This window comes from Theropithecus gelada, chromosome 6 (genome assembly GCF_003255815.1).
Source record: "Theropithecus gelada isolate Dixy chromosome 6, Tgel_1.0, whole genome shotgun sequence".
Taxonomy (NCBI): domain Eukaryota; kingdom Metazoa; phylum Chordata; class Mammalia; order Primates; family Cercopithecidae; genus Theropithecus; species Theropithecus gelada.
In genome coordinates this window covers 125,092,795-125,114,921 of record NC_037673.1, presented here as the reverse complement: position 1 = coordinate 125,114,921, position 22,127 = coordinate 125,092,795, and positions in this window count along the sequence as shown.

The window sequence follows — 22,127 nt, the reverse complement described above, 5'->3', positions numbered from 1 at the left end:
TTCTGGGTTTAAAATTCTTTTCTTTAAGAATGTTGAATATTGGCCCCTACTCTCTTCTGGCTTGTAGAGTTTCTGCCGAGAGATCTGCTGTTAGTCTGATGGGCTTCCCTTTGTGGGTAACCCGACTTTTCTCTCTGGCTGCCCTTAAGATTTTTTCCTTCATTTCAACTTTGGTGAATCTGGCAATTATGTGTCTTGGAGTTGCTCTTCTCGAGGAGTATCTTTGTGGCGTTCTCTGTATTTCCTGGATTTGAATGTTGGCCTGCCCTCCTAGGTTGGGGAAGTTCTCCTGGATGATATTCTGAAGAGTATTTTCCAACTTGGTTCCATTTTTCCCCTCACTTTCAGGTACCCCAATCAGATGTAGATTTGGTCTTTTTACATAATGCCATACTTCTTGCAGGCTTTGTTCATTTCTTTCTCTTCTTTTTTCTTTAGATGTCTCTTCTTGCTTCATTTCATTCATTTGATCCTTAATCGCTGATACTCTTTCTTCCAGTTGATCAAGTTGGTTACTGAAGCTTGTGTATTTGTCACGTATTTCTCGTGTCATGGTTTTCGTTCGTTTATGGCCTTCTCTGCATTAATTATTCTAGTTACCAATTCTTCCACTCTTTTTTCAAGATTTTTAGTTTCTTTGCACTGGGTATGTAATTCCTCCTTTAGCTCTGAGAAGTTTGATGGACTGAAGCCTTCTTCCCTCATCTCGTCAAAATCATTCTCCGTCCAGCTTTGATCCATTGCTGGCGATGAGCTGTGTTCCTTTGCAGGGGGAGATGCGCTCTTATTTTTTGAATTTCCAGCTTTTCTGCCCTGCTTTTTCCCCATCTTTGTGGTTTTATCTGCCTCTGGTCTTTGATGATGGTGATGTACTGATGGGGTTTTGGTGTGGATGTCCTTCTTGTTTGTTAGTTTTCCTTCTAACAGTCAGGACCCTCAGCTGTAGGTCTGTTGGAGATTGCTTGAGGTCCACTCCAGACCCTGTTTGCCTGGGTATCAGCAGCAGAGGCTGCAGAAAATAGAATATTGCTGAACAGCAAGTGTACCTGTCTGATTCTTGCTTTGGAAGCTTCCTCTCAGGGGTGTATTCCACCGTGTGAGGTGTGGGGTGTCGGTCTGCCCCTAGTGGGGGATGTCTCCCAGTTAGGCTACTCAGGGGTCAGGGACTCACTTGAGCAGGCAGTCTGTCCATTCTCAGATCTCAACCTCCGTGTTGGGAGATCCACTGCTCTTTTCAAAGCTGTCAGACAGAGTCGTTTGCGTCTGCAGAGGTTTCTGCTGCTTTTTTGTTGTTGTTGGTGTTGTTGTTGTTTAGCTGTGCCCTGTCCCCAGAGGTGGAGTCTACAGAGATAGGCAGGTCTCCTTGAGCTGCTGTGAGCTCCACCCAGTTTGAGCTTCCCAGCGGCTTTGTTTACCTACTTAAGCCTCAGCTATGGCGGGCGCCCTTCCCCCAGCCTCGCTGCTGCCTTGCTGTTAGATTGTAGACAGCTGTGCTAGCAATGAGGGAGGCTCCGTGGGCATGGGTCCCTCTCGGCCAGGTGTGGGATATAATCTCTTGGTGTGCCCATTTGCTAAGACCCTTGGTAAAGCGCAATATTGGGGTGGGAGTTACCCGATTTTCCAGGTGTTGTGTGTCTCAGTTCCCCTGGCTAGGAAAAGGGACTCCATTCCCTCTTGCGCTTCCCAGGTGAGGTGATGCCTCGCCCTGCTTCAGCTCTGGCTGGTCAGGCTGCAGCAGCTGACCAGCACCGATTGTCCAGCACTCCCTAGTGAGATGAACCCAGTACCTTAGTTGAAAATGCAGGAATCACCTGTCTTCTGTGTCGCTCGTGCTGGGAGCTGGAGACTGGAGCTGTTCCTATTCGGCCATCTTGTTCCGCCCCCTCCCTCCTGTGATTCTGATGGCTATCCAAGTTTAGGGATCCTCGATGTAGGTTTTCAAGGTCTACTGCATGATATGTAATATGGTGAGTGCCTTAGCAGAGTTGCCTTTAAGAAAGATTATTCTAGATACAGTAAAATATCAGCCAGAAATTGAGAGAACTGTAGATTGGGAATTTATTCAGGAAATTATTATAATTCAGAAGAAAACAGGGGAACTTGATAAAGAGAAAGAGATGAATGAGTTCAAGACTTATTTCAGAGGTGAAATTAATAAGATGGTCACCAATTAAATTTAGCAGGTGAGTGAAAGGAAAAGTTAATACAAATTTTAGATTTATGGAATTATATATCAGTGTATGTTGTGGGTCTAGAATACCAAAACAAGAACGGATTTTTAAAAAGATATTTCATATCCATGGAATATGGGGTTCATGTGTGGAATCAACGTAGAAACATTAAATATCATTTTTTAAATCTGACATTCTCTCTTTGAAGGTTCTGGTTTTGTAAAGATTTGTTCCACAGATCATTCCTCTTAAAAGACTTCTTAACCCAGCATAGCTGCTGCTTTTCTCCAAAATTTCTAGAACCAGGTAAAATTTTCAACTTTACCTTTATTCTCACTTTCATGGAAACACTCATTTGTAGTTTTTATCTTGATAGAAGAGATTCATTTCTATGCCTAGAAAAGTAAATATTGTTACATGTAATAACAATGAACAGCACAAAATGCCAAACTGCATACTAATGAAAAGTAAACTTAAGCAGTCCTTACTAATAGTATGTAATAAAAACATAATTCAAAATGCCATTAGGCTAGCCTGTCAGCAGTCAAAATGCACATATGATATTGTAGAATTTAGGCATAAGAAAAACTCTTTATGTACACACAGCCATTTCTTCTCAGTAACGAATAAAAATGCAAGGTAAACACTAAGTGAAGCATAAAACGTTTGGAATTAATTTGACTTTTTTTTACCCAGCTTTTATAAGAGGTTCTCACAATTCTCTGCAGAAATTCTGATCCACAAACTATGTAAATTGCTCCTTTATGTGAAATTTACAGTAGAAAGATATACTCAAGAGATTGGATTGTCATAAGGGAGAGAAACCTTATTCCAGACCATTTATTGCAAAAGCATATACAAATTGTATTAATATGTAGATGTTCTCTGGAAAAAATAAAATACTTCTCTCATTCATCCTTGCTGATTCCCTATAGATGACAAAGAGACTGCCTTTACCTACATTTTAGAAAGCTGAATTTAAAAGTGTTGATTCAACTACTACATTTTTAAATAATATATTCTGGCAAAAATTTTATTTACATGTATCCAGGAATATCCTTATAAATATGTGAATTTGTACATATGATGTAAATTAAAATTTCATTGAAGTCTCTCAGCATAAAAATGTATTGTCTGTCTTTAATATCTAGAAATATATGTTAAAATTATGTTGAGTCAGTGACATTAAAAAAGAAATTGTGACTATCTTTGTTGATTAAAAGGAAGGTACTCCAAGAAAAGCAACACATTTAAAATTTTGTTATTATTTACATTTATTCAAAAATATATTGTATCACCTCCCTCTTTAACATATTGCTGAGATCAGACCACTAAGGAAGGAAATGTGGGGGAAGATAAAAGGGTGATAATTTTATATAATTTTAAGTTTCTAGATAGAAGTATTTAAAGATGTGCCTCTGAGAGCAGCCTAAACTCCCTGACACCCAGAGAAGTTTGCGGAAAATAAGTATGCAAAGCAAATAAACCATGCAAAATAAATAAACTATGCATAGTAAGCCAAAGGGAAGTTTCACAATCTTGACAATGATAATACAGCTTATATCTTTATTATACCTTTGCTTTCTCTACACTGCCTGTACCACTACCACTATCCGATGGTTCATGGAATGCTGGACCCACCATTATGAAATACCACACAGCATAGGATCAGACCAGAAGACCATCTGTCTACTGCACACTAAGGGAGGTACCAAAGTAAGCCCATGACTATGGGGTTCTCTGGGTGTGTCCTTTAAGAAAGGAAAAGAATAATAAATCTAATTAAAATTCTTGACCAACAAAGGATATTAAGAATAGAATTTAGAATGCATTATCCTATATATCTGTCTAAGAACCAAGTTGTACGGTTTGTATGGTTATGTGATTTCCTTTCCTTTGGTGAAATCCCTAAGAATAGAATTACTGAGTCCTTTGGTTAGTGTTTAACTTACCAAAGTTAAACATTTCCATACATCCTCTGAAATCTAGGTGGAAGTTCCCAAACCTCAATTCTTGACTTCTGTGCACCCGCAGGCCCAACGCCACATGGAAACCAACAAGGATTGGGGCTTTCACCCTTTGAACCAATGGCCTGAGCTATATGTTGGCCCCTTTTAGCCATGGCTGGGATACAGGGCACCAAGTCCCAAGACTGCATAAAGCAGCAAGGCCCTGGGTCCAGCCCAGGCAACCATTTTTTCCTCCTGGCTCTCTGGGCCTATGATGGGATGGACTGCCGTGGAAACCTCTGATAGGCCCTGGTGACATTTTTTTCCTATTGTCTTCATGATTAACATTTGGTTCCTTTTTACTCATGCAAATTTCTGCAGCCATCTTGAGGTTCTTCTCAGAAAATGGGTTTTTCTTTTCTATCCCATCATCAGGCTGCAAATTTTCTGAACTTTTATGTTCTGCTTCCCTTTTAAACATAAGTTCCAATTCCAAATCATCTCTTTGTGAATGCATAAAACTGAATGCTTTTAATAGCACCCAAGTCACATCTTGCATGCTCTGGGGCTTAGAAATTTCATCTGCCAGATACCTTGAATTATATTTCTTTAGTTCAAAGTTCCACAGATTTCTAGGGCAGGGACAAATGCTGCCAGTCTATTTGCTAAAGTATAGCAAGAGTCACCTTCTTCCAGTTCCCAACAAGTTCCTCATCTCCATCTGAGACCCCCTCAGCCTGGACTTCATTGTCCATATCACTATCAGCATTTTGGTCAAAGCCTCTCAACAAGTCTGTAGGAAGATTCAAATTTTCCCACATCTTTCTGTCTTCTGAGCCCTGGAAACTATTCCAACCTTTTCCTGTTACCCAGTTCCAAAGTCGCTTCCACATTTTCAGGTATCTTTATAGCAGTACTCCATTCTCTGAGGTACCAATTTACTGTATTAGTCAATTTTCACACTGCTATAAAGAACTGCCTGAGACTGGGTAACTTATAAAGGAAAGTGGCTTAACTGACTCACAGTTTAGCATGACTGGGGAGGACTCAGGAAATATACAGCGATAGTGGAAGGAACGTACAGCCATTCCTGGACAGGAAGCAAGGCATCTTCTTCACAAGGCAGCAGGAAGGAGAAGTGCCGAACAAAGGAGGAAGAGCCCTTTATAAAACCATCAGATCTCATGAGAACTCACTTACTATCATGAGAACAACATGGGGGAAACCAACCCTACTATTCAATTATCTCCACTTGGTGTTCCCCTTGACATGTGGGGATTATGGAGATTATGGGAATCACAATTCAAGATGAGATTTGGTCGGGGAAACACACCCTAATCATATCACCTTAACTATGAATTTTTTTATACTTCTATTAAAAGTTTTACAGTTTAGCTTTTATATTGCTCTGTCTATTGCTGCGTAACAAAATGTACCACAATTTAGAAGCTTAAAACAACAACCATGTTTATTTGGCTCATGAATCTGCATTTAAGCTGAGCTTGATGAGCACTGCTTGTCTTTGTTCTCCTACTCAATGGCAGTTAGGGCACCTGGAAGGCTGGGAGCTGAAATCACCTGAAGTCTCATTCACTAACACGTGTGATGGCTGATATTGTCTATCAGGTGGGATCATAGCTGGTATTGTCAGGCAGAACACTTACCTGTGGCCTGGCCTTTTTTATAATATGATATCATGGCTGAGTTCAAACTCCTTGAGAGAAAGAGCCAGAAAAAAAATGTCATACATCATATGACCTAGCCTCAAATGTCATGGTATCACCTATAGTCTCTTGGAGTGAATTGCTAAGGCTGGTCATATTCAAGACTAGCCCCTATTCAAAAAGGCTCTGCATTTTGAAAGGAGGTTAAATCTGAGCAGATATGTTTAAAACCACTACATACTTTTAAATATATGATCCATTTTGAGTAATTTTTTAGTATGGTGTTAGGTAAGAATTACAAGTAATTATTTTTCCAAAATGAATATTCCATTTCAGCACCATTAGTTGAAATAAATATTGTTTTCATCTTTGAATTACATTAGAATCTTGTTGTACAAAAATTAAATAACCACTTATGGGTGGGTCCCTTTTTGACATTACTCTTTCATTCTATTGATTTATATGACTATCCTAACACCAATACTACTCTTTTTTGATAACTGCAGCTTTATCGTAAGTCTTGAAATCATGTAGTGTAAGTCCTCCAACTCTGTCCTTATTTTCAAAATTGTTTTGGCTATTCTAGTTATATTTACGTGTAAAGTTTAGACTCATATTGTCAATTTCTATTTTTTAATTCTATTCTAGTTAAATTTACATATACATTTTAGAATCATGTTGTCAATTTCTTTTTTTTAATTCTACTGGGATTTTAATCAGATTTGGATAAAATCTATTGATCAATTTGATGATAACTGACATTTTAACAATATTGAGACTTTCAATTCATAAACACAGTATGTTGCTACACACATTTAAGTATTTCTTTAGGGATTTTTGCATATATTTTCCAATGTATGGGTCTTACACGTATGCTTCTATATTTATCCCTAAGTATGTTGTATTTTTAGACACTTTTAACATGGTAATTAAAAAATTTCATCTTTCATTTGTTCATTGCTGTTATAGAAAAATAAACTATTTTGATTTGGAGGATTTTGATCTTTCATTCTGCTTAATTCACTTAACAATTTTAGTAGCTGTTTCATAGATTCCTTTGGGTTAGCTATGTAATCATCCTTTCTAACCTGCATGTCTTTCATTTCTTTCGCCTGCTTTATATCAGGCCATGGTACATTGTTTAATAGAGGTTTCAGAGCAAACCTACTTGCTATTTCTGATCTCAGGGGAAAACATTCAACCTTTTACTAATAAGTATGCTAGCTTTACTTTTTGTTGTTGTTGTTGTTACTTTTAGTAGAGACAGGGTTTCACCATGCTGGTCAGGCTGGTCTTCAACTCCTGACCTCGTGAACTGCCCGCCTTGGCTTCCCAAAGTGCTGGGATTAGCTTTACATTTTTGATAGACACCTTTTTTCAGGCTGAGAAATCTCCTTTCTATTCATAGTTTGCTGAGAACTTTTAACACAAATGAGAGTTGAAATCTGTCAAATATGTTTCGGAGTAGTATTTATTAATATGATAACATGACTTCTCCTTAATGCTCTTAATGTAGTGAATTATATTTGATTGATTTTCAAAGGCAAAACAATCCTTAGCTTCTTAGAATAAATGCCTCACAATCATGATGTATTATCCTCTTTTTATGTTACTAGGTACAATTTGCTTTTAATAATAATATTTACATCTAAGTTCAGAAGGGATACTGTCTTAAGTTTTCTGTTCTTTTAGTATTTGATTTTGGACACAGAGTAATGCTGAACTCATAAAATGATCTGGGAGGTATTCCTGACACCTCTATTTCCCAAAACAGAGTATGTAGGATTGATACAATGTCTTCCTAAATATATAATTGAATTGGGTAGCAAAACCATCTGCCCTTGAGCTTGTGTATGTGTGTGTATGTTGAAAACTTTTGAATTACGAATTCAATTTTAGATAGATACAGATTTATAAATAATTTACAAATGTCAATGTCAAAGTCCAGTTGGTTGTTGTCTTCTATATACTAATATTCTGTCAATCAATCACTGAGAACGAAGTGTTCAATCAGCAACTGAAATTGTGCATTTGTCTGTTTCTTGCAGTTCTATAAATGTTTGTGTTATGTTTTGAGGTACAAAAGTATTTAAGATTTTTTATGTTCTCTTCATGAATTTACCTATTTATTATTATGAAATGATCCTCGTTATAAAAATTTTTTTTTGTGATTAAGGTGGTAGTTGAAACCAAGGTTTAGAATGATATGTGAGGGTAGGATCAGGGGATATAGAATGAGAAAAAAACAAAGATTAACCACAGAACTCTAGGGAACACCAATGTTTAAGGAGTTGGCAAAAGAATAGGAGCCAATTCCAGAAATTAAGATGGAGCCAAAGGCAAACTTGAAGAAGTACTATGGAAGAGTAGTGCTACAGAAACAAGTGAAAGGGAATTTAAGAAGAGCATTGTTATGGTTTGGATTTGTGTGCCTGCCCAAATCTCATGCTGAATTGTAATCCCCAGTGTTAGAGAGGGGTCTGGCGGGAGGGGATTGGATCTCGGAGGTAGATTTCCCCCTTGTTGTTCTCCTGACACTGAGTTCTCATGAGATCTGGCTATTTAAAATGTGTGGCACCTCCCCCTTTGCTCTTCCTCCTGCTCCAGCCATGTAAGATGTGACTGCTTTCCCTTCCACCATGACTGAAAGTTTCCTGAGGCCTTCCCAGTCATGTTTTCTGTATGGCCTGCTGAGCCGTGAGCCAATTCAATCTCTTTTCTTTAGATATTATCCACTCTCGATTCCTGGGCAAGATGGCCGAATAGGAACAGCTCCAGTCTGCAGCTCCCAGCAAGATCAATGCAGAAGTCAGGTGATTTCTGAATTTCCAACTGAGGTACCCCGCTCATCTCACTGGGACTGGCTAGACAATGGGTGCAGCCCAGGGAGGGTGAGGAGAAGCAGGATGGGGCATCACCTCATCTGGGAAGCGCAAGGGGTTGGGAACTCCCTCCCCAGCCAAGAGAAGCCATGAAGGACTGTGCCATGAGGAACAGTGCATTCTGGCCCAGATACTATGCTTTTCTTATGTTCTTGGCAACCCACAGACCAGGAGATTCCTTCGGGTGATTACACCACCAGGGCCCTGGGTTTCAAGCACAAAACTGGGCAACCATTTGGACAGACACCGAGCTAGCTGCAGGAGTTTTTTGGGTTGTTTTTTTTTTTCATATCCCGGTGGTGCCTGGAACACCAGTGAGACAGAACCATTCACTGCCCTGGAAAGGAGGCTGAAGCCAGGGGATCAAGTAGCCTAGCTCAGCAGATCCAACCCCCATGGAGCCCTTCAAGCTAAGATCGACTGACTTGAAATTCTCACTGCCAGCACAGTAGTCTGAAGTTGACCTGGGATGCTCAAGCTTGGTAGGGGGAGGGGTGTCCACTATTACCGAGGCCTGAGTAGGCTGTTTCACCCTCACAGTGTAAACAAAGCTGCTGGGAAGTTCTAACTGGACAGAGCCCACTGCAGCTTGGCAAAGCTGCTGTAGCCAGACTGACTCTCTAGATTCCTCCTCTCTGGGCAGGGCATCTCTCAAAGAAAGGTAGCAGCCCCAGTCAGTGGCTTATAGATAAAACTCCCATCTCCCTGGGACAGAGCGTATAGGGGAAGGGGCAGCTATGGGCACAGCTTCAGCAGACTGAAATATTCCTGCCTGCCAGCTCTGAAGAGAGTAGTGGATCTCCCAGCACATGCTTGCACTCTGCTAAAGGACAGACTGCCTCCTCAAGTGGGTCCCTGACCCCATGCCTCCTGACTGCTGGGAGACACCTCCCAGCAGGGGTTGACAGACACCTCATACAGGAGAGCTCCAGCTGGCAACTGGTGAGTGCCCCTCTGAGACAAAGCTTCCAGAGGAAGGAACAGGCAGCAATATTTGCTGTTCTGCAGCCTCTGCTGGTGATACCCAGGCAAACAGGGCCTGGAGTGGACCTCCAGCAAACTCCAGCAGACCTGAAGTAGAGGGGCCTGACTGTTAGAAGGAAAACTAACAAACAGAAAGGAATCACATCAACATCAATAAAAAGGACATCCACACGTAAACCACATCTGAAGGTCACCAACATCAAAGAGCAAAGGCTGATAAATCCACAAAGATGAGGAAAAACCAATGCAAAAAGGCTGAAAATCCCAAAAAACAGAAGGTCTCTTCTCCTCCAAAGGATCACAACTCCTCACCAGCAGGGGAACAAAACTGGCTGGAGAATGAGTTTGATGAATTGACAGAAGTAGGCTTCAGAAGGTGGGTAATAATGAACTTCTCTGAGCTAAAGGAGCATGTTCTAACCCAATGCAAGGAAGCTAAGAACCTTGAAAAAAGGTTAGAGGAATTGCTAACTAGAATATCCAGTATGGAGAAGAACATAAATGCCCTGATGGAGCTGAAAAGCACAGCATGAGAACTTCATGAAGCATATACAAGTATCAATAGCTGAATTGATCAAGCAGAAGAAATGATATCAGAGATTGAAGATCAACTTAATGAAATAAAGCATGAAGACAAAATTAGAGAAGAAAGAATGAAAAGGAATGAACAAAGCCTCCAAGAAATATAGAACTATGCAAAAAGATCAAACCTACTTTTGACTGGTGTACCTGAAACTGACGGGGAGAATGGAACCAAGTTGGAAAACACTCTTCAAGATATTATCCAGGAGGACTTCCCCAACCTAGCAAGACAAGCCAACATTCAAATTCAGAAAATACAGAGAACGCCACAAAGATACTCCTCAAGAAGAGCAACTCCAAGACACATAATCATCAGATTCACCAAAGTTGAAATACAGGAAAAAATGTTAAGGGCAGCCAGAGAGAAAGGTCGGGTTACCCACAAAAGGAAGCCCATCAGACTAACAGTGGATCTCTCTGCAGAAAACCTGCAAGCCAGAGTAGAGTAGGGGTGAATATTTAACATTCTTAAAGAAAAGAATTTTCAACCCAGAATTTCATATCCAGCCAAACTAAGCTTGAAAAGTGAAGGAGAAATAAGATCCTTTACAGAAAAACAAATGCTGAATTTGTCACCACTAGGTCTGCCTTACAAGAGCTACTGAAGGAAGCACTAAATATGGAAAGGAAAAACTAATCAGCCACTGCAAAAACATACCAAATTGTAAAGCCCATCGACATTATGAAGAAACTGCATCAAATAATGGGCAAAATAACCAGTTAGCATCATAATGAAAAGATCAAATTCACACATAACAATATTAACCTTAAATGTAAATGGGCTAAATACCCCAAGAAACTCACTCAAAACTGCACAACTACATGGAAACTGAACAACCTGTTCCTGAATGACTACTAGGTAAATAACGAAATTAAGGGAGAAATAAATAAGTTCTATGAAACCAATGAGAACAAAGACATAATGTACCAGAATCTCTGGGACACATTTAGAGCAATATTTAGAGGGAAATTTATAGCACTAAATGCCCACAGGAGAAAATGAGGAAGATCTAAAATCGACACCCTAACATCACAATTAAAAGAACTAGAGAAGCAAGAGCAAACAAATTCAAAAGCTAGCAGAAGACAAAAAATAACGAGGATCAGAGCAGAACTGAGGGAGGTATCGACACAAAAAAAAACCCTTCCAAAAATCAATGAATCCAGGAGTTGGTTTTTTGAAAAGATTAACAAAATAGACCACTAGCCAGAGTAGTAAAGAAGAAAAAAGAGAAGAATCAAATAGACACAGTAAAATGATAAAGAGGATATCACCACTGATCACACAGAAATACAAACTACCATCAGAGAATGCTATAAACACCTCTATGCAGATAAACTAAAAAATCTAGAAGAGATGGATAAATTCCTGGACACATACATCCTCCCAAGATAAACAAGGGAGAAGTCGAATCACCGAATAGACCAATAACAAGTTCTGAAATTGAGGCAGTAATTAAAAGCCTACGAAACAAAAAAAGCCCAGGACCAGACAGATTCACAGCCATATTCTACCAGAGGTGCAAAGAGGAGCTGGTACCATTCCTTCTGAAACTATTCCAAACAATAGAAAAAGAGAGACTCCTCCCTAACTCATTTTATGAGGCCAGCATCCTCCTGATGCCAAAACCTGGCAGAGACACAAGAAAAGAAAATATCAGGCTAATATCCCTGAGGAAAATTGATGTGAAAATCCTCAATAAAATACTTGCAAGCCAAATCCAGCAGCACATCTAAAAGCTTATCCACTATGATCAAATCGGCTTCATCCCTGGGATGCAAGGCTGGTTCAACATATGCAAATCAATAAACATAATCCATCACATAAACAGAACCAATGACAAAAACCACATCTCAATTGATGGAGAAAAGTCCTTTAATAAAATTCAACACCCCTTCATGCTAAAACCCCTCAATACACTAGGTATTGATGGAACATATATCAAAACAATAAGAGCTGTTTATGACAAACCCACAGCCAATATCGTACTGAACAGGCAAAGGCTGAAAGCATTTCCTTTAAAAATCAGCACAAGACAAGGATGCCCTCTCTCACAACTCCTATTCAACATAGTATTGGAAGTTCTGGCCAGGGCAAACAGGCAAGTGAAAGAAATAAAGGGTATTCAGATGGGAAGAGAGGAAGTCAAATTGTCTCTGTTTGCAGATGACATGATTATATATTTAGAAAACCCCATGGTCTCAGCCTAAAATCTCCTTAAGCTAAGAAGCAACTTCACCAAAGTCTCAGGTTACAAAATCAATCTACAAAAATCACAGGCACTCCTATACACTAATAACAGACAGAGAGTCAAATCATGAGTGAACTCCCATTCACAATTGCTACAAAGAGAATAAAATACCTAGGAATACAACTTACAGGGGATGTGAAGGACCTCTTCAAGGAGAACTGCAAACAACTGCTCACGGAAATAAGAGAGGACACAAACAAATGGAAAAACATTCCATTCTCGTGGATAGAAAGAATCAATATCACGAATATGGCCACACTGCCCTACGTAATTTATAGATTCAATGCTATCCCCATCAAGCTACCATTGACTTTCTTCAGAATATTAGAGAAAACTACTTTAAATTTCATCTGGAACCAAAAAAGAGCCCATATAGCCAACATAATCCTAAGCAAAAAGAACAAAGCTGGAGGCATCATGCTTCCTAACTTCAAACTATATTACAAGGCTACAGTAACCAAAACAGCATGGTACTGGTACCAAAACAGATATATAGACCAATGGTACAGAACAGAGGCCTTAGAAATAATGCCACACACCTACAACAATCTGATCTTTGACAAACCTGATAAAAACAAGAAATGGGGAAAGGATTCCCTATTTAATAAATGGTGTTGGGAAAACTGGCTAGCCATATGCAGAAAACTGGAACTGGACCCCTTCTTTAAATCTATAAAAAAATTAACTCAAGATGGATTAAAGACTTAAAAGTAAGACCTAAACCATAAAATGACAGAAGAAAACCTAGAGAATACCATTCAGGACATAGGCATGGGCAAAGGCTTCATGACTAAAACACCAAAAGCAATGGCAACAAAAGCCAAAATTGACAAATAGGAGCTAACTAAAATAAAGAGCTTCTGCACAGCAAAAGAAACTATCATCAGAGTGAACAGGCAACCTACGGAGTGGGAGAAAATGTTTGCAATCCATCCATCTGACAAAGGGCTAATATCCAGAATATGCAATGAACTTAAACAAATTTACAAGAAAAAAACAAACAACCCCATCAAAAAGTGGTCAAAGGATATGAGCACACACTTCTCAAAAGAAGACATTTGTGCTCCAACAAACATACGAAAAAAAGCTCATCATCACTGGTCATTAGAGAAATGCAAATCAAAACCACAATGAGATACCATCTCACTCCAGTTAGAATGGCAATCATTAAAAAGTTAGGAAACAACAGATGCTGTAGAGGATGTGGAGAAATAGGAATGCTTTCACACCATTGATGGGAGTGTAAATTAGTTCAACCATGTGGAGGACAGTGTGGTGATTCCTCAAGAATCTAGAACCAGAAATACCATTTAACCCAGCGATCCCATTACTGGGTATATACCCAAAGGATTATAAGTCATTGTACTATAAAGACACATGCACACGTATGTTTATTTCAGCACTATTCACAATAGCAAAGACTTGGCACCAACCCAAATGCCCATCCATGATTGACTGGATAAAGAAAATGTAGCACATATACACCATGGAATACTACGGAGCAATAAAAAAGGATGAGTTCATGTCCTTTGTAGATACATGGATGAAGCTGGAAACCATCATTCTCAGCAAACTAATACAGGAACAAAAAACCAAATACCGCATGTTCTCATTCATAAGTGGGAGCTGAACTATGAGAACACATGGCCACAGGGAAGGGAACATCACACACCTGGGCCTGTAGGCTTAGGGGAAGGATAGCATTAGGAGAAATACCTAATGTAGATGGTGGGTTGATGCATGCAGCAAGCAACCATGCCACATTTATACCTATGTAACAAACCTGCACGTTCTGCAAATGTATCCCAGAACTTACAGTATAATAATAATAATAAAAGAAATTTACCTGTCTTAGGTATTTCTTTATAGCAGCACAAGAACAGACTAATATAAGCAAGTTTAAAAGTGTCAAATGTTACAGAGTTTTAAGAAGTCTAAATATTGATAATAGAAGGTGATTTTGAAAAGTTTATTAATAAACCCTAGCAAGAGCATTGCAATAATGAGTTGGACTTAGATTGGATATGAAAGGAAGGAAAGAGAGGTCAGATCTTGAAAATATATTGAGAGGAGGGCTATAAGATCGGAAAGATTTGATCATGTTTATGCACTGAACTGAAAGGAGAATTTGAAGGTACAGAAGAGAGGGGTGATTATGATCTTAATGAGAAGCAAATAAATCTCCTAGTTATAAGCTGATTGGAACAAGAACTATAGTATACTGCCAGTTATTAATTGCCATAATTCATAAAGACAACATTTTATTACTGTCTATAAACTTCAGCTAGGATCATTTCTACATATTTTAAGGCACTATTTAACTTTATTTCCCTCCTAATTTTCTTTGCAGAAGAAATACTAACTACTTTTGACACATCTGGCTTATCACAGAAGCACTCATGATTTACCAATTATTTTCCTTTGGTTTCATCAGTTTCCTCTTTGTGCAGTGTTATGCCTCATCACACAAGAATGTCATGTTTCCCCATTATGTTAGTGTATACAAGATGAAGAAAATATGTTTTCCAAGTAACATTCTGAACATAAAGTACATATTTTCCATCACTTCTAATTTAGAGCACAAGTTTCTTTCTGGTTTCTAACATGACAAAAACTAAATATAAAATGTGAAGAACACCATAATTGCAACAGTACACAAAATGCTATTTATGTAAATACTAATAACCATGCATTTTTCTTATTTGCATGTCAATGTGTGGTTTTCATATACATTACATATTTTTAAAAAGTCTTAATGATGTGATGTATCTGATTACTTAAAGTGGCAGAGGCACTCTTCACTGGTTACTAATTACTGCTCTATCAAGGTTCCTAATCATTTTTTAATCACAGATAAGCTTGAGAATCTGATGAAAATTATGTTCCATGTTTCTAGAAGAAATACATACACCTGGACCTATATGCACATATAAATTTGCATATCTTTTTGGACATTAAAAAGCCTGATTTAAAGGAATGCAATTTGGAAATACTGGGGTTAATGTCAAAGGAAAAATAAAAAGCATAACATTGAAGGCATAGCAACATGGTTTTTTTGTTTGTTTGTTTGGTCAGTTAGATAATTATTTTGAGACAAGGTTTCACTCTGTCACCCAGGCTGGAGTGCAGTGGTTCAATAATGGCTCACTGCAACCTTGACCTCCCAGGCTCAGGTAATCCTTCCACCTCAGCCTCCCAAGTAGCTGGGACTATAGGCATATGCCACTATGCCCAGCTAATTTTTTCATTTTTTTTGTAGAGACAGGGTTTCATAATGTTGCCCAGGCTAGTCTCGAACTCCTGGGCTTATGCAATTCTCCCTTCTTGGCCTCCCAACATGCTGGGATTACAGGCCTGAGCCACCAGGTCCAGCAGCAACATGGTTTAAGAGCAAGAGTTTTGGAGTCAGATTTGGATTCAAGTCTTGACCCAGCACTTAGCAGTTGGGTATTCTTGGCCATGTTACTTAACAACTCTTAGCTTAAGTATATGCCTTTGTAAAATGAGGTTGGAGAAAGGATTCTATTAGATAAAAAGCAAAGTACATGACAAATGCATATAATATGCAGGTAATCAATGTTTGTTTTAAATATCAGGGAAACAGCTTCAATTGAATAATTCTCAAAGGCATGGGAATTTTTCATTTAGATTTTGTTGTTTATGTTCAAATCTATAAGATTTGAATTAAGAATCTCACAGAAAGGGAATCTCAAAATCCAGCTTTCTGATTGCTGAATCTGATAGAAGTATTGCTGTGCTGTATACACACCGCTCAGGTAGTGCCCATCTTTGGTGGGGGTGATCTTCTAGGGGTCATTCGGTCAACAAGTGACAGGATGCCCTGGATCAGTAGGCACAACTAATTCTCTTTAGTATTTGAAATATCCCATAGAGTGACATGTTTTACAAGGTTGTTCTCAATATTAGTCAGTTAAACAATAGTTAGACTGAAAAGGTGCTTAACTTTGGCAGAAAAAAATGCATGTATTCCACAAACAAGAAAGATAATTGTGATAATTTTACCAAATGCCCTGAGTCACCCCCATATGTTTCAATTATCAAAAGTAGTGTTCTTGGTATATAAAAATATATAATAAAATTCCAGATTTTAAAATGTGTTATAAGATTTCAAGGATCATACTAGTTGTGATGGCAGTTCATTTGGCTAAGATTGACATTTTTGGCTTCTTGAAACAGTGCTCTCAGTCCTGTAGCTTCAGACACAGCTTCACTAACGAGGGTGAAACTTTAATTTGAATTTCCTCGTCTGTTCTCCTATTTCAGCCAAGGAACAGTATCCTAAGGCTGTGTGCTGACCTCGGAGCACGAGTCTAGACAGAACACTAGAAAATGCCTTTAAAATGTGCCATGAACAATATCCAAAATATCATCCCTTGAATGGGCCGGATAATTTATTGTGCCAAAATCCTTCTATGTGTGGTTGCACCCAAAGCAGGTGCTTCTATGGAAAATATACCCAAGACAATTTCTGTCTCATTTTACTTTGAGCAAAGCCAATTTTTAATTTAAAAAGTACATGCTTAGATGTCTCTGAGATGTTTTCCTGACATAGTAATCCAAGTAACTTCTGACCGAGACGAAGGGAAGGTATCTCTCTCTGAAGAGTCTTATCATAGAGTGAGAGCTTTTGAAGAGTTTTGGGAAAGCTCTGCCCTTCTGAAATTGAATTTTGTTCAGGATATTGAAATTTTAAGGGCATTTTGCCTCCTTGCCAATTTCATTATACCATTATTTTTTATTTAAATTACAGATCCTTTTTTGTCTCTTTCTCTGCGAGAGGCTGGCACTAGATCACCTCCTGAGTAGAGCAGACATTCCAAAGGATGTCCTGCCAACAATAATGGAAAGCTGGATACAACTGAATATATAAAATGGTACCTGAGATGCTCAGAAAACTGTAAAGTTTAATGCCGCACATCCAGTGCAAATGTCAAGTACTACAGCTGCTGCTTCTACATGCTACACGAAAAGTGTGTATGTGTGTGTGTGTGTGTGTTTAAATTCATGGCTTCTTTTTTTCTTTGCTTATGAATCTCTGCACATCTGTCTTTTAAAATGTCTTATTTATAGGGTCAACATTTCTTGTCTAATGAGATGGGCCAAAAAGACCTTCAATCACTCACATGCTCACAAGGAAAATGACATGTCCCAAATAAAAGATTGAGCTGGATTTATTTCTAAAATACCTTAAATGTTCTCCAATAACATTTGCCAAATATAATTTTCAATACTGACTGAACTTTTCTTCCCCTTAGGAGTTCTACACTCATTTAAAATAAATAGTATATCGTTGATGGTTTTTGAAGTCTCAAAATGTTAAGTTGCCTTTTAAAAATTCTGAGTTACATAGAAAACATTAAGAATCTATCTTCTTAATTTAAACAAATGGCATGGTACCTTCACCAAACACTCAACCACCATAAATAACTCTGGGAATACTGAGAATGCATGATTCGGGAGATGCAGAAAAATTGTACTTTCCCAGAAAACCCGTGTTTCACAGGGAAAGCCACATAACCTTTCTGGAAGCCTTGGTTATTGCACCATCAAAGGTGATTCTTTTATTCGGCCTTAACCTAAATCACAGGACTATGATGAAGAATAAGTTTAAAAATAAAAAAAAATTGCTGAAAGTATTAAAAATGTAAATTACTTTAGATTTGAAAATGTAATTTCATAAGAAGGTGGGCTTCATATGGATATATGGTACACAAAATGTCTTCATAAAGAAACAATGACTTGAATTGATCCTACACTTTAGGGAAGCTATTCTTCTTAAATTAGACTTTGAATTGGGGACAAAGACCTTGACACTGGAATACACACTATAGTGTAGCTGATTTAAAGCACCAGGGGTTTAAAGGGTCACAATATATTATTTTCGCTAAGTACACTTCTGGAATGTTTCAGTTTGGATTAAGCATCCTGAAACATGGATTTAATTAAAGGAGTCCTTCAGATAATTATGGGACTGATTTTCAAAGGCATGCTAGATGATTCAGATTCCTAGCAACATTCTGAGCTGCATCATTTAAAGCCTGGTCTGGAAGGGCTATCCTCTGGGAATTTATCACTTTCCAAGAACTGAAGAAATTTCTTGGCTGAACATCTAGAAGTCAAAAACTGAGATCTGGAGCATCTTTATCTTAAATACTATCAACTTTGAGTGACAGTTAGGAACCTCTTAGAAAGGCCTCAAAAGAGCAGGCTCAGATTTATCAGAATAAGAAAACATATTGTCTAAAACCGAGCTAGGAACTCTGGGATCATCCCCAAATGCTGACCAGTGAAGAGAATCCTATATGCACTCACCGCACTACCACAGCTCCGCTCAAGGATGGATAAAAACAATGATCTCCAAAATGGAAGTTTAGAAAACCACAAGAATTGGAAAAACAAACCATTTTGGTCTGGAAAGACAATATTATAAATTATATCTATATCTACTTTTTAATTATTTCCTTAAAAACCTTTTATGTATACATCTAAAATGTACCTAATAGAATGTAATATGTTATGTAATATATAAATAGGTATACTTCTGTGCAGACACGTGATCAGCAATAGATACCACAAATTCTAAGACGGTTTCACTTTGTGGGACTTCTCGTCTTTCTCAGAATGGGGTGTAGGGTCAATGGGTCTGCTGCCTGGCAGTACCTGATAGCAAGCTGTGGGGATCAGCTGTTCCATATTATTCAAGATAAAGCTGGTGTGCTATGGATTCATTCACTCATTCAACAAATATTTACCAAACTATGAGGATGAAACAGTGAACCAAGGAGACACAGTTAGATCTATGTTCATGGAGCTTACATTCTCACAGGAGAAAAGATAAACAGCAAGAAAATTAGTAAAATGTAAAGCTAGGCAACATCACTTCTCCCTAATGTGAGAAGAAGACATTACTCATGTGATATTCCTGCCAAAACTGATTAACTGTAATCTAATCATGAGGGATTAACTAATACAATGAAATTTAAAAAGACATTCTCTAAAGTTGTTAATAAGATGAAAGACCAAAAAAAAAAAAAAAAAAAAAAAAAAAAGCCAGCACTATTCCAGATTAAAGGTGACTAAAAATATATAATACAATACAACGTGTGATCTTTGTTAGAATCCTGAATTGGAAAAAAAGAGCTATAAATAACATTATTGGAACAATTAAATAATTTAAATATTGACTGAATGTTAAATAGTATAATTGAATCCATACAATTTTTCCTGATGCGATCATTGTATTATGATTATTTAAAAGAATGACCTTGTTCATGAGAAATACTCATGGAAGTAGATAAATCCAGGTGAATGGAATAAGGTGTTCATTAAATATTCTTTCTGCTTCTCTCTAAGCTTGAACATGTTGCAAGTAAAATGTTGTGTGTGTGTGTAACAATATAAGAGAACAAAAAGCAATGAGGGTGGAGATGGAGATAATTGTTTTATGTTGGTGATGAGGGAGACCCTTTTAAAAAATATATTGACATTTGAACAGAGATGTAGTAGCAGAAAGAAGTGAGAGAACAGACTATGCAGCTATCTGGGAGACAAGAGTTTCAAGCAGCATATCTGCCCTATTTGAAGACAGAAAAGATACCAATGAGACCAAAAGCAGAGTGAACAAGAGAGAAGACAGAAGGAGATGAGGTCAGATAAGTAGCTCAGAGTAAGAACATTGTTGAACCTTAGAGAGAATGATGAGATCATTGGAATTTTACTCTGAGTAGGAGAAAAATCACTGGAGATTTTTGAACCAAAATATCATATGATCTATTTTGATGCTACTATAAATGGAATTATTTTCTTAATTTTATTTTACACTTGTTCATTGCTAGTACGTAGAAAAACAATTGATTTTGTGTACTGATGTTGTATCCTGCAAACTTATTTAACTTTAGCACTGCAAAATGTTTCATTTTGTCCATTCACAGTTTGTCCATTCACCTACTGAAGGGCATCTCGGTTGTTTTCAAGTTTTGGCAATCATGAGTAAAGCTGCTATAAACATCCATGTGCAGGTTTTTCGTATGAACATAGTTTTCAACCCATTTGGGTAAACACCAAATAGCATGATTTCAAGATCATATGTTAAGAGTCTATTTAATTTTGTAAGAAACTGTGCAAGACTGTTTTTCTAAAGTAGCTGTACCATTTTGCATTTTATCAGCAATGAATGAGAGTTCCTGTTGCTCCACACTCTCATCAGCATTTGGTTTTGTCACTGTTTTTAATTTTAGCCATTGTAAGAGATATGTAGTAGAAATTACCTTTTTACCCTCTATAACCAACCCCTCCGCACACACACACATACACACACACACACACACACAAGAATTTAAAGTCAAAGCTGAAGTATCAAATCATCACTTTTTGGACTGAACACGAAATTTTTTCAGTAAAGGAATTTGTACTATGCTTGAATCACACCACACTACACAAGGTAAGAGCATTGGATGCTCTATTTTCATGCCTACAAGTGATAGATTATGCCAGAGTTGCAGGTTTGAACAACATTCATATCTGATATGAGCAACAAGACGCAAATATACATGGTCTGAATAAATGCCATTGTGCATGCAGTCTTTAAATAGATTCCTTCTAGTCTAAGGGTTCTAACAGAACATCTTATAAATGCAAGGCACTTTCAATAGAAATCTTATATGCTTTTCCTAAAAGACTTCAAAAAGCATCTTTTTCTTGAATTTTAAATGCAGAAAGACCTTAAAGTTTATTTAGACCAAGTCTCTCTTTTCTACCAGTGGCAGAGGAGGCCCAGAAAGGAAAAGTAATTTCCCCAGCTCATGTGTTGTATTATTTGTGATAGATCAGCCACAGGAACTCTACTCCATACCCTTTCCGTTGTATGATACAATAGTGCCCCTTGAAATTGGCTGTGAATTATGTCTTTCCAGTTACAAATTCTGCTTGCCTGCCTACCTAAGCAATTATAACTCACCTATAGTCTCCTATTCTGCTTCATAAAAGCTCTATGTCGTTTTGAAACGATAAATCTTCTACCTATAACATTAAAATTCATGACAGTGATAATTCCAAAATTGACCATTCACAAGTCTAGATTTTCCTTAAATAAATTTCAAAGCCAATAATCTGTTTATCTGAATTGTTTAAAATTTTCCCATCCCTCTTTTTCTGTCATCTTCTTTCTTAAAACCCTCCCCACCTAGAGTGAGCCATGGTTTCCTTTCAATGCTGTCTCTGCACTTTGCTGTCTCTGCACTTTGGCATCTCTTCCTTCCCTAGAGGAATCTATTTTAGGTTCATGAAATCTCCTATTTTAATGATCTCTTGGGCAACTATCTTTTATGTTCTTTTTATTTTGGGGATTTGTATACTTCACCTTCTCTGTTGAAATCCTATGATCCCAATTTATTAAGAGATATGATGCATCATGCATTAGTTCCCTAGTAATAGAAATGTTCTTCCATGTCAGTTACAAAATAATAGGAAATTACATAAGCAAAAACAGCAGCAGTAATTTGTTCCCTGCTTTCATAAATTAAGAAAAGTACCATCTGAAGAAACATCAGAATCATGTTATGATTAAAAACTCTATTAATCAAAGATATAATTAATGTGCTCAAATATGAGATGGCTGAAGTAT